Source organism: Lolium rigidum, chromosome 6, assembly GCF_022539505.1.
Source record: "Lolium rigidum isolate FL_2022 chromosome 6, APGP_CSIRO_Lrig_0.1, whole genome shotgun sequence".
Lineage (NCBI taxonomy): Eukaryota > Viridiplantae > Streptophyta > Magnoliopsida > Poales > Poaceae > Lolium > Lolium rigidum.
Window position 1 is genome coordinate 258,948,135 of NC_061513.1, and position 14,907 is coordinate 258,963,041.

Here is a 14,907-nt window from a genome sequence, read left to right on the forward strand (position 1 = left end):
TCAACCTTTATCTTGATTGCACATTTGCAATGAGATAAACTTGAAACAAAGTGGTCTAGGATAGTTGTGGTTAACCTAATTTTATTTGGAAGTACTAACTTAGCTTCCATTTTGTTGAGGACTAATTCAATGTTATGTCTGGTTCTAACATCACTATTCTAGACACATAACTAGGGAAATATAGCTCATATACTTTCCTATGTTCGTACCATATAACTAGGGTTCCGATGTACTTGACACGGTTCCCATGGTTTTGGAACACAATTCTTGCACTATTATTGAACACCCGACTTCTTATTGTACTTCTCCTTAATATTTATGGTGTTCTATCCCATCACATAACGATTCTCGAGTGAATCATATATGATTTACAACTCTACCATGTAAGTAATCATATTTTATTCATATCTCTCTTCCTTATCTCCCATGATTGACTCATCATGGTCTATACTACCTCATATGACTCATAGTTATCACTTACTATTAATTGTTTCACATGTCTAGATAGTTTTACTTACTTATTACTTAACTTGGTCTACATCTTCTATTAGGATATCTTAATTACTTCATCAATTCATATAACTCCTATTACCGAGTCTGGATAACTCTTACTTAATCTTAACATATGTTGGTACACATCTTCCACTAGGATATCTTCCTTATGGTTGTATCCTCTCTTTGGACTACCATGTATTGTATACCAACTGTGATCTACTCATCTATTGTTTTAAGACTTCAATGGTGTACTTGCATATTTGGGATTAGCTAACTAACTTTATTTTATCTTGGTAAGCTAGATAAGAAATGTTGACTCAAGTGTGTCAGGATTATTCTCAAGTGAATATCCATCTCAAGTCATAAAAAGTATTTGGTTTACCTAAGACAACTTCCTATAGACACTACCAATCCTATAGGTCTCCCTTAAAGGGTTTTAATCCTAGGGTCAAAGCATTTGCTCTGATACCAACTGTGGTGACCCGGCATACCACTGCATGGTGTAGTATGCAAGTCTGATATAACACCAATGAAACACCGTTCCACTAGTATTATATCGCTCGAGTGGTACAACGAAACATATGCGGGTCCAAGGTATGTCTATAGAATTACATCACGAGACTACGTTACAAAAGATCATCACGACCTCCTACTTTACAATGAGGTAAAAGCCGCAAATAAACTCCGGAAGAACGACTCGTAGTCTAATCCTATCACGAACTCTATTTGTAGAGTATTTGACTAGCTATAGGGCTATGAATAGATTCTAGCTAAATAGGAGCTAGGTTTAGGAAGCTAGTTCCCTTCTATAGCTAAACTAGGTTTTCTCCTTGATGTATGTGGTATCTGACTCTTCTGACGGGATCTCGTCTCGTGAAGTAGTTGTTGACTCCTCGGCCTTCGAGTTGCACTCGTAGATCCTCCTTCGATGCCTCCATATCTAAGCGAGGGATTTAAGAGTGGGATGAGTACGAGCGTACTCAACAAGTTCATTATAGGAAAGAGGTGTTTAATGCACTAGCTACGGCATTAGACCGGAAAGTCTAATACCAATGCAAGTTTTTATAACCATTTCTTCAAAGGGTTGCTTTTATTCGGAAGAACTATGTCCGTCAGCCTTCACCGGTTTACTAGAACTTCATGGAGCTCCTTTCCGGCCGCGTTCGCAGCTTCCATATCCCGGAACAGGGAGTGACAGGTCACGGTTCTTTACACTCGCAGAGGTGTGTTGCTTTACCCATAAGAGATCTTAACCTTGGTGCCAACCGGCAATTGTTCCCGTCCACACTTCCTTTGGTGTGAGGCCCGGTATAAGGTCTAGCCAATCATGTTCCTCCGCTACCTCGAACACCCACCCTTTGTTGCATACCTCGACCCCGGGTCCTCGTCGGTCCCATTATTCCCGTAATTTCAGGGTGGACCCCGACCACGACAACAGTTTGGGACTCGTTAACCAAACTCCTTCGCCGTAGCTGCAACCCATCATAGACCACATTACCGTGGGGAATTAGAAGGGGATCCCCACCCACCAATTGTTCCGCAAGCAAGCAACCGTCTACGGTAAGCAACAGCTATACCGTGGGGAATTAGAAGGGGCTCCCCACCCACCAATTGCTCCGCAAGATACAACCGTCTACGGTAAGCGAATCCGTTGATGTTCAAGAGGTGGAAACACTTTTGACTACTCCGTCCCACTCCGGATCTTATGGTTAACACGGTTATTACGGCACAAGAATCATCGGCGACATTTGTTGTTTAATCCTAGATGGATATAAACCCGTGCAATGGAACCTCCACCATATCAACACAATCCATGGTTCCATTGCCCACCACATAGTCATATTCATAATTATGAAAGTAGTGGTTTTGATTTTTGTGCAATAGTGATAACCATAATAATTTGCAAGTAATTTGATAAAAATACTTCAAATGACATGAGCAAGTGATGAACTTGCCTTTCTTGGACTGCAAGATTATGCAGGCAAGGTCTTCGATACGCAATAACTCCAAATTCTGAAATAGCATCATCGTCCGGTAAGGACGATGTTTAAAAGATTGGCAAGGATGCAATAATGCATAAGTATGAGATGCAATCGCTCTAAGCGTGACCTAACCCCGATGATTTAGGTTCGATGAGTTGTAATGATTGGTTCAGGGTGTATTGCACTTTTAGAGTGATTCACATACAAGGTTCTTATTTAGGTGTGATTACATGGTATCATGAACAGGTGCTGCAATATATAATAACAATAAGATTAGTAGCACACAACTATAACATTTGGTATAATCTTAACATGTAATGAATAGTGGTTGGTTTTAACACTACATGGCATGGTTAATGATTGATTATTATATACTTCAAAAGAATAACTTTTGAAGAACATATTCTTAAATAAAGGACAAGTATGATAATTAGGTTGGGGGTTCTATGGTTGACTATGGTTTCATGTAATTGTTGGAGTAAGTATTAGATGGATCCCCAGCAATGTTGGATTCATCAACCCCTAGGGCTTGTAAGTTTGAGTTAAGCCTAGGCATCCTAAGCAAGTATTTATACATGGTTGCTATCAAGGTTAATTCATCTGACTGGTGATTGCTGGCTAGGGTTTATAGGTTCTTATAAGCAGGGTTGGTGATGCTTCTTTAATTACTTCAAAAGAATAACTTTTGAAGAACATACTTCTTAAGTAATAAGAAGTATCTCAATTGGAGTTGAGGTTGTCTAGGTTTGTTATAGGATTCACTAATTAAAGAATAGTAGATTTCTAAATAGGATGGTTTATAAACACCTAACACTATTAGGGTTTAGTGAGTATGGTAAATGACGCAGAATATTAGGCATGGTGGCTATTAGAGTTCATCACAATGGTGTGATGGTAAACAGGGATAAATAAGGATGATGACTTTGGGGATAGGATCTAGGGTTTTGACTTGGTTGATCCTATTTGATCATCTAGGTTTGACTTGGATGGGAACATGAAATACCAATTTATTAGTTCTATGGCTGCTATTATTTTATGGAAACAAGAACAAGTACTTAGTTGCTAATTATGGATCTATAAGTCAAAGGAATTTATCATGATCATACTTTATCATCCTAAGGTTTTAGGGTTAGAAGTAAATTAGATTTCACATAAGATAATAGAGTTAGGGTTTTAAATAGGATTTAGGGTTTATGATTCTCAAGAAATTATGAAGTTATGATTTCATAATGGAACTAAGTTTTTCCTATTTGTAATATCATTCCAAAACAATAATTGACAATAGAGTTAAAATTATTAATTACTTGGAAATAAATTTAATAATGGTCTTACCATTTTGTTATTATTATTTTAACTTTGGGAAGTTATTTTTACTCTATAATATTTTGACTAATTAAAAGAAAAATTGGACTAAATGGCCATTTGGGCTGAGCCCAACTGGTCCAACCAGACTAGGCCCAACTGGCTTGGTCGGCCTGCCCTAGGTCGGGTCAAGACCTAGGCCCGACCAACTCCTTGCGTCCACCCTCTCCTTTCTCTCGTTCTTCCTCACAAACGTGAACCCCGAGCTCTCCATAGCCTGGCCGCGCCGCCGCTCTCTCCTGGCCGCCTCCGGACCTCTCCACCGCCGGCGTGATGGGGCTCTGGACCGCCTGGATGTGATCTACAACTTCCCCCTCCTCGATTCTGTTCTTGCGTTCTCTGTCGCTCGCCCTCGACCCCGACTGGGTCGCCGATTCCGCCCCTGCCCCGGCCGATGTCGGCCGCCATCGGTGCCGCTGTTGTCCGGCGGGCTTCTCCATCACTCCCCCCACCGAATTGCCGCAAGCGCCTCATCTTTGTGCCCGCTCTACTGCGCCCCCCAGCAAACCCTAGCACGGCCTTGGTTCTGTCACCGGCGACCTCGGCGAGTACCGCCGTCCACGGTCGCGCCGCCTCCACGGACCTCTCAGTCGTCTCTCTCTGCTGCAACTACACCCTGCTTTCCCAGGCGCTCTCCCAGCCCCCATGATTCTGCTTGCTGCTGGCCGCTGCCGGCGCTGCTGCTTGCCGGTGAACTGGTGGTGGATGATGGTGCGGTGGTGTGGCTGGCTGGTTGCTGCTTTACCTTTATACACTTGGGCTTTGTCTGTGAGATTGACAACACATAGCATGCATGTGTGTGTGAGCTGCTTACAGGTGGCCCCTCTCTCCATGTGTAGGTGGTCAAATTGGTTTTCCTTGCTTGCTAGTGCAAGGCACGGCAAGGCTTGTGCTTAGCTAGAGCTGTCATGTATTTTTGATACTGCCAGATTTATTACTCCTATTGATCTGTTGGCATGTGAGCTTAACATTATACCTCTGAACTTTAATATGTGGGCTAATGGTTCATCTTGACGCTTTAATGTCATTGGTGGATTACTTAAATTAAAACATGTGGGCTTTATGGTTTCTAGCTAGATTAGAGGGAAGAACATTGTTGGTTTGTTGCCTATAGTAGTGGATCATTTCAGTGTTGCTATTTGCCTAAGTTGCCTTCTTATTTGATGCCTCATGATCCAAAAATCCCATTTGTCCCTAATGCTGCCTAAAAAGAATGCTTCTCCCTCTGATCGAATTTTGGTTATTAGGACAAGTTCCTAATTTCCTATGGCTAGTCTCCAACATTTAACATTGCCTCACCAAAGGTGAGGCAAACATTTTAACATTCACAAACCATTTCTTCGTCTTTGTTGTTTCTTTTGCAGGGAATGAAGAATAAGGAGATCAAGATTAGATTTAGGGATTCTTTTTTATTTCTTTGTAATCTCCTATTTCTTTTGGAGCTTGTAATTGATTAAGTTATTATTTTTCTTAATGTAATATATATTTTCTTTCTTTATCTATTTGTAAATCTTGAATTGTGTTTTATATATTTGTTTGGAATTCAATTTCCAATTCAAGTTTTATTTGAATTCATGTTATTCATATCTGAATTTGAATTCAAACTTCTTCCCTCAAAAACATAATAAATCATCAAAGGTCATGTCGAAATTTATTGCACTAGTGTCGATGACCTATATCAATTCCCTCGACACAAGAGAAACCTCGACATCTTTGTGTTTTAAACGAACGCGCGAAAATTCCCCTGATTTTCTATGCATGAATGCAATGCACACATCTGTTTCCTCTATTTTTGTAACCCCAATACCTGGGATATTACACCCAGCCTATGCATCAAAAAGATACGTACGGCTGCTTTATTACCTTATTCTAGATCAGTTTTAACCTTATTACAACTCAAGTCTCATGTCTAGTTGATATGAAAATCAACCAACGCAAGAAAAATAAAGCAAAAGACAAAGCAGCGTCACAAAGTGATCCTATGATCAAGCCGCTACCCACACCGGCTGAGAAATCTCGTTGAATGTATAAGGACGTCGCCTAGAGGGGGTGAATAGGCGGGTTATAAAAACTTCTACTTGAGTGCTAAACAAGGCCGAATAAAGCTACACATGGTTTACTTGTTTAGCACAAAGCCTATCAACTAGGGGTTTGCCTACACCAACAACCTATGCTAAGCATGATGAGCAACAAGATGATAACAAGCTAGGTATAGAACATCAAGCATGATGGATATCACAATGTAAAGCGCATAGGTAAAGGAGCTCGGGTTGAGAAGTAACCGGTGCACGAGGAGACGACGATGTATCCCCAAGTTCACACCCAAGGGTGCTACGTCTCCGTTGGAGCGGTGTGGAGGCACGAGGCACTCCAATGAGCCGCTAGGGCCACCATATTCTCCTCGAGCCTTTCCACCAAGGGAAAGCCTCGATCTACCAAGGGACCCTTGAGGGTGGTCACCGAACCCGTACAAGCTTGGGGCAAACACCCAAGTATCAAGCTTGAGGTAACTCCACAACACGGAGGCTCTTAAGTACAAGGCCACAAGGGCTACAACACGCCACACCGGCAACAAGGCCACCAAGACTCCAACGCGCCACAAACAGGGGCGGGCCCAGAATTTTGATTATGGGTATTCAAAATTATAAAGTTAATTATTATATGAAACAAAGTTTATAAAATGATTTGAGTATATGGAGTAACGATCACACATATCTCATATTTTCTTGCGAAATCCTCACAATGAAGGATATTTTGTGCTTGAGAAACATATGAATTTACCAAAAATAAGTGTATCTAATGTGTAAATTCTTACGATTTCTAGCAATTAAAGTTAACATGAAATGTAAGTGTAGAACAAACACTATATGATCTTACTATACTATAACAAAAATACATGCGCTGAAATTATTTGCAAAAAACCAACAAAATGCATACATGGGGGTTGAACTCACGACCCATTGAATAGATAGTTCAACCAGACCATTTGCACTACTTAACACTCATGTCATAATAGGACTGTTTTCCTTTTTATATATTCTCTAGAACATTTATATATATCAATATATTTTCCAAATTATTTGGGTATTCAACTGAATACCCTTGACTTGAAGTGGGCCCGCCCCTGGCCACAAACGGCTCCAAAACCACAAAGGCTACCACACTCCACAAAGGCAACAACGCCACAAAGGCTACTACGCCACAAAGACGACAAGGCCACAAAGGCTACAAGGCCACAAAGGCTACAACACCACAAAGGCAACAAGGCCACGAAGGCAACAACACCACTAAGGTCAACAAGCCCTCTACGAGACCGTAACCCCGAAGAGAATCCAAACCGATGCACCTAATGCAATGGCTAAGAACACCACTAAGATGCCCAAGTTCTTCTCTCCCAAATTCCAACAAAGCTACCAAAGCTATTGGGGAATAAGGGAGGAAGAACAAATATGAGGAGGAACACCAAATTACTCCAAGATCTAGATCTAACAAGATCCCCTCACTTGGAGAGGGATTCAATTGGTGAAGCACTAGATCTAGATCTCCTCTCTCCTTTCCCCCAAAAATATGCAAGAAATAGTGCGGGGATCAAGAGGAGGATCAAACTCTTCAAGGTCAACAATGGAGGAGAGAGAATGGGTGGGTAGAAGTAGTTGGGTCGGAGGTGGAAGAGAGGTATAAATAGCGGGCCCAAAAATATGACTGTTGGAGCTGAAAACGGTCAGATTCGTGCCCGAGCCCACAAAACTGTGCAGAAATAGGAAAAAAGTTGGCCCAAACCGGTAGTACCGCTTGTGCAAAATACCAAAGCAGATCTGAAACATGCATGCATGAGAGAGAGGGGAAAAGCGGCAGCTGGGCAGAGGAGACAGAGCGTGCAGCGAGCAGTGGGGCCTGGCGGTGAGCTGGGCCTTGCGTGGGCAGCAGCGGCGGCCCAAGGCGGGCTGATGACGTGTGAAGCACACGTCCGTTGGGAACCCCAAGAGGAAGGTGTGATGCGTACAGCAGCAAGTTTTCCCTTAGTAAGAAACCAAGGTTATCGAACCAGTAGGAGACGAAGGCCATGTGAAGGTTGTTGGTGAAGGAGTGTAGTGCGACGCAACACCAGGGATTCCGGCGCCAACGTGGAACCTGCACAACACAATCAAATACTTTGCCCAACTTAACAGTGAGGTTGTCAATCTCACCGACTTGCTGTAAACAAGGGATTAAACGTATGGTGTGGAGAATGATGTTTGCTTGCAAAGAACAACAGAGAACAATGATTGCAGTAGGTTGTATTTCAGATGTAAAAGAATGGACCGGGGTCCACAGTTCACTAGTGGTGTCTCTCCAATAAGATAAATAACAATGCTGGGTGAACAAATTACAGTTGGGCAATTGACAAATAGAGAAGGCATAACAATGCACATACATATCATGATGACTACTATGAGATTTACTTAGGGCATTACGACAAAGAACATAGACCGCTATCCAGCATGCATCTATGCCTAAAAAGTCCACCTTCGGGTTAGCATCCGCACCCCTTCCAGTATTAAGTTGCAAACAACAAACAATTGCATTAAGTACTGTGCGTAATGTAAACAATACAAATATCCTTAGACAGAGCATTGATGTTTTATCCCTAGTGGCAACAACACATCCATAACCTTAGGGGTTGCTGTCACTCCCCCAGATTCAGTGGAGACATGAACCCACTATCGAGCATAAATACTCCCTCTTGGAGTTACAAGTATCAACTTGGCCAGAGCCTCTACTAGCAACAGAGAGCATGCAACATCATAAACAACACATATATGATAGATCGATAATCAACTTGACATAGTATGCCATATTCATCGGATCCCAACAAACACAACATGTAGCATTACAAATAGATGATCTTGATCATGATAGGCAGCTCACAAGATCTAAACATGATTGTACAAGAGGAGAAGACAACCATCTAGCTACTGCTATGGACCCATAGTCCAAGGATGAACTACTCACACATCAGTCCGGAGGTGGGCATGGTGATGTTGAGCCCTCCGGTGATGATTCCCCTCTCCGGCAGGGTGCCGGAGGCGATCTTCAGAACCCCCCGAGATGGGGTTGACGGCGACGGCGTCTCAGTAACTTTTCTCGTATCGTGGCTCTCGGTACTAGGGTTTTCCGAGACGAAGGAATATATAGGCGAAGAGGCAGAGTCGGGGGACGCCCGAGGGGCCCACCCCATATGGCGGCGCGGCCAGGGGTGGGGCCGCGCTCCCCTATGGTGTGGCCGCCTCGTGGCCCCTCTTCGTCTCCTCTTCGGTGTTCTGGAAGACTCCATGGAAAATAAGACCGTGGGCTTTTGTTTCGTCCAATTCCGAGAATATTTCCTGTGTAGGATTTCTGAAACCAAAAACAGCAGAAAACAAGAACTGGCGCTTCGGCATCTTGTTAATAGGTTAGTACCGGAAAATGCATAAAAATGATATAAAGTGTATATAAAACATGTGAGTATTGTCATAAAACTAGCATGGAACATAAGAAATTATAGATACGTTTGAGACGTATCAAGCATCCCCAAGCTTAGTTCCTACTCGCCCCGAGTAGGTAAACGATAAAAAGGATAATTTCTGAAGTGACATGCTACCATCATAATCTTGATCAATACTATTCTAAAGCATATGAGATGAATGAAGTGATTCAAAGCAATGGTCTATAGTTTGTTAACAAATAGATAATGACTAAACAACTGAATCATATAGTAAAGACTTTTCATGAATAGTACTTTCAAGACAAGCATCAAAAAGTCTTGCATAAGAGTTAACTCATAAAGCAATAGATTCTTAATAGAAGGTTTTGAAGCAACACAAAGGAAGATTTAAGTTTCAGCAGTTGCTTTCAACTTTCAACATGTATATCTCATGGATAATTGTCAACACAAAGTAATATGATGGGTGCAAATAAGCAAGTATGTAAGAATCAATGCACACGGTTGACACAAGTGTTTGCTTCTAAGATAGAAAGAAGTAGGTAAACTGACTCAACATAAAGTAAAAGAAATGCCCTTCGCAGAGGGAAGCAGGGATTACTCATGCACTAGAGCTTTTTATTTTGAAAATATGGAAACAATTTTGTCAACAGTAGTAATAATTCATACGTGTTATGCATAAAACCTCCTACAAGTTGCAAGCCTCATGCATCGAATACTAATAGTGCTCGCTCCTTGTCCTAATTAGCTCGGATTTTCATGGATTATCATTGCATTACATATGTTTCAACCAAGTGTCACAAAGGGGTACCTCTATGCCACCTGTACAAAGGTCCAAGGAGATAGATCGCATTTAATTTCTCGATTTTGATAGATCTCAACTTGAGGACATCCATACCGGGACAACATTGAAAACAGATAATGGACTCCTCTTTTATGCTTTAAGCATTCAACAACGAATAATATTCTCATAAGAGATTTGAGGATTAATGTCCAAGCTGAAACTTCCACCATGATACATGGCTTTGGTTGGCGGCCCAATGTTCATCTCTAACAATATGCATACTCAAACCATTTAACTCTTGGCAAATCTCCCTTACTTCAGACAAGACGAACATGCATAGCAACTGATACGTCCCAAACGTATCTATAATTTCTTATGTTCCATGCTAGTTTTATGACAATACTCACATGTTTTATATGCACTTTATATCATATTATGGCATTTATTGGACTAACCTATTAATAAGATGCCACAGTGCCGCTTCGTTTATTATGTCCGTTTATTGCGGAAAAGGCCCAAAAACCAAAGTGCTCGGAAAAATCCAGAAAAATCACGAAAATTCTATTTCACCGGAAGACTCACGGAGCCAGAAGGGCCAGGCCAGAGGAGGCCTGGGGCCTCCTCACAATAGGCCGGCGCGGCCAGAGGGGTGGTCACCCCACCCTATGGGGTGGGCCCCTCGGGACTCTTCCGACTCCGCCTCTTCGCCTATAAGATGCCTCGTGACCTAAATCTTCGACACCGATTGACGAAACTCCAGAAAGACTCCAGGGACGCCGCCACCATCGCGAAACTCCGTTTCGGGGGACAGAAGTCTCTGTTCCGGCACCCTGCCGGGACGGGGAATTGCCCCGGAGTCATCTCCATCGACACCACCGCCATCTTCATCGCCATCGCTGTCTCCTATGATGAGGAGGGAGTAGTTCTCCATCGAGGCTAAGGGCTGTACCTGTAGCTATGTGGTTAAATCTCTCTCCCATGTACTTCAATACAATGATCTCATGAGCTGCCTTACATGATTGAGATCCATATGATGAGTTTGTAATCTAGATGTCGTTATGCTATTCAAGTGGATTTTACTTATGTGATCTCCGGAGACTCCTTGTCCCACGTGTGTAAAGGTGACAGGGTGTGCACCGTGTGGGTCTCTTAGGCTATATTTCACGGAATACTTATTCACTGAGTTATGATTTGAGTTGGATGTCTCTATGAAATTGTCGTGTGTTAGTACCTCCTATGAATGCTCACAGTGACAGCATGGGGTGTTTATTAGTACTTGGGAATACATCTTTAAGGTTTGCCTACATGATGAATTAGTGTTCGTTATCTTGCCAGAGAGTAATTCAGAATAGCATAGTGAAGTGCTTATATTTATATTCAATTATGATTGCAATGTTGAGAGTGTCCACTAGTGAAAGTATGATCCCTAGGCCTTGTTTCTAAGCATCGAAACTCCGTTTATTTACTGTTCGTTGCATGTTTACTCGCTGCCATATTTTATTCAGATTGCTATTACTACTCATATACATCCATACCACTTGTATTTCACTATCTCTTCGCCGAACTAGTGCACCTATACATCTGACAAGTGTATTAGGTGTGTTGGGGACACAAGAGACTTCTTGTATCGTGATTGCAGGGTTGCTTGAGAGGGATATCTTTGACCTCTTCCTCCCCGAGTTCGATAAACCTTGGGTGATCCACTTAAGGGAAACTTGCTGCTGTTCTACAAACCTCTGCTCTTGGAGGCCCAACACTGTCTACAAGAATAGAAGCACCCGTAGACATCAAGCACTTTTCTGGCGCCGTTGCCGGGGAGGTAAGGTAAAAGGTATTCACATTCTCCGACTACTAAGCTATTTCCTAGCATTGTTGCCGGTGTGTGAGTTGTCGAAGCTATTTCCTTTAGATCCTGCAATTGCATCTTTTTGTTTCTTGTTTTTATTTTTCACTAGTTAGGCATAATGGAAAACAACAATGAGCTTTTTAATCTATTTCCTGAGTTAAGATATGAATTGTTTGATGCGAAAATTAAAAAACCTATGGAACCTTATCTCGCATGATAGTAGCAATGTTATTAGTATGAATGCAATTACCGCTAATGCTACGGAAAAGTCTAAGCTTGGGGAAGCTAGTTTATATAAAAATAATCTTTTTTGCCCCTCGGCTTTGGAAGAAATATTTTGCTCGATAATGCTTTATCTCCCATATGCGATAACTCTAATGATGCTTCGATATTTTAAATCCACCTCGCTGAAAGTGTTTCATATAAATTACCTATGAAAATTATTGAACATGTTATGGATAACCGCTATGAAGGGGATGGAACTGTCCATCCTGGAGATCATTTACTGTTTTTGCATGAATTATGCGGGTTATTCAAGTGTGAATGTATCTCTATGGATGAAGTTAGGAAGAAACTATTCTCTATATCGTTGTCTGGTAAAGCGGCGCATTGGTATAAATTGCTGAAGAATGGGGATTCTCTTGATTGGAAGGATATTGTGCCTCTATTTTACTCTAAATTCTATCCTCCAAGTGAAATTCACAAAGACCGGAACCGCATATATAATTTCTGGCCTCATGATGGAGAGAGTATTGCCCAAGCATGGGGAAGATTGAAGTCTTTAATGCTGAAATGCCCCATTCATGAGCTTCCCGGTAATATCATCATTGATAATTTCTATGAAAGACTTTCTTTTCGGGATAAAACCTTGCCGGATACTACTTGTTCTGGATCATTTACACGCAATGAAGAAGAGTTTAAAAGGGACCTCCTTGATCGAATTCAGGAGAATACTGAAGGATGGGAGAACAACAAAGGTAAAGAGTCAGGTATAAATTATGATTATGAATGCATTGAAACTTTTATGGATACTGATAAAATTCGAAATATGAGTGCTACTTATGGTCTTGACTCTCAAGTTGTTGCAAATCTTTATAAAGCTTTTGCCTCTCATTTTGAATTGCCTAAGAAGAATTTTGATGAGTATGATGAACCTTTTAAAGATGCTTGCATGAAGGATGAAATTGCTGTTAATGATTGCAATAAACAGGCTCAAACTCCTAAGAATGCTATTTCCTATAAGCATGTTAATTTTTGTGGAATGCATAGACCATGTGGAATTAATCAAATCGAAGATGAATATTGTATCCACCATATTAATGAAAAAACTAGAAAGTGGTCTAGGGCTCTAGATGATCTTGGTAAAAAAGTTTGTGCCAGCTATCCTTTTATTTGTGAACTTTTTCATAAAGTGGGTCATTTTAATTTTCAATGCTCCTCCAATGATAATTCGCACCCCATGAGTGCTGAAAATTTGTATTGTAATGATGAAATTACTCCTAATCAGCATGATGAACTTACTTTATTTTTGTGGTGTGAAGAGTTATCCAGAAAAATCTCTTTGTTACATATGAGTGATCTTGATATTGATGATGTTCTGCATGGGTGTCTTTCTTATTGCATTGATAATTGCCATACAAATACTTACATACAAACTATTTTAGAAGATGACACTTTGCCAAAATATGATAGGACCGCTGTGTGTTTTGAACTTATTAATGAAAAGGAGGAATCCTCCCAAGTTTCTTCTATTGTTTCTGGAAACAGATCAGGTTATGTGGAGGAGGCCCTCATCAAGCCTCTCCCCGCTAAAGAAGGGAACGAGGAGAAAGAAAAGAAGAAGAAGAAGAAGAAGAAGAAGAAGAAGAAGAAGAAGAAGAAGAAGAAGAAGAAAAAGAAGGGGAATAAAGAGAAAGAGGTAACGGCATATCCTCGCGTGTATGAGATAACGATAGGTAACCGTAAGTATGTTGTTCCTAATGATTATTATGATAATGAATCTGAGTACAATGATCTTCCTATGCCCTTTACCTACATTAGTGATCATCATTTGAAAGAGCACACTACTTTTGATATTGGAAATCTCTGGGAAACTAATTCTGAAAATGATGATGTTAATAATTGCCATAGTATCAGTACTATCCATGCTTCCTCCCATAATGATATAGAAAGCTCTAATCTTGGGGATGAGGTGTTTTAAAATCCTTTTGCTACTGATCATTATATGTTTGATACATCTCCTTCTAGTAACAACGATGGTATGGTCACAGATGAACATACTGTGAAAGATAACTATTCTATTTCTTATGATGACACTATGCCTCCAATCTTTGATGATTATTATAAAGAATGCTATGATATAGGTTATAACTATCCTTATGAAACTTGTCATAGTTATGATTGGATTGCTAAAAACAATTCCCTTAATATGCAACTTGTTTACCATGTTCAAATTCTTGATAATAATCTTGCTCCAATTACTATTAATGAGAAGAACTCTTCTTATGCCAAAATTAATGATACTTTTATGCATATGAACCATGATAAGAATGTTTTAAGTGATGGGTATATTGTGGATTTCATCAATGATGCTACTGAAAGTTATTATGAGAGAGGAAACATGGTTATATGCGTCTTAATAATATTAAGTTTCCCCTCTCTATGTTGAGAATCTTGAAGTTACTCGTGTTTTATTCTCCTATGCTTGTCACTTTGCTTCTCATGAATTTATTTGTGTACAAGATTCCTTCCCATAGGAAGTGAGTTAGGCTTAAATTTGTTTCATACTTGCTTTTTGATGCTCTCTTTTCTTCAACTCTCATCCTTATGCGAGCATCATCATTAAAATTGTTGAGCCCATCTTAATGGCTATAAAGAAAGCACTTCTTGGGAGATAACCCATGTGTTTATTTTACTACAGCAATTTTGTTTTATATTTGAGTCTTGGAAGTTGTTACTACTGTAGCAACCTCTCCTT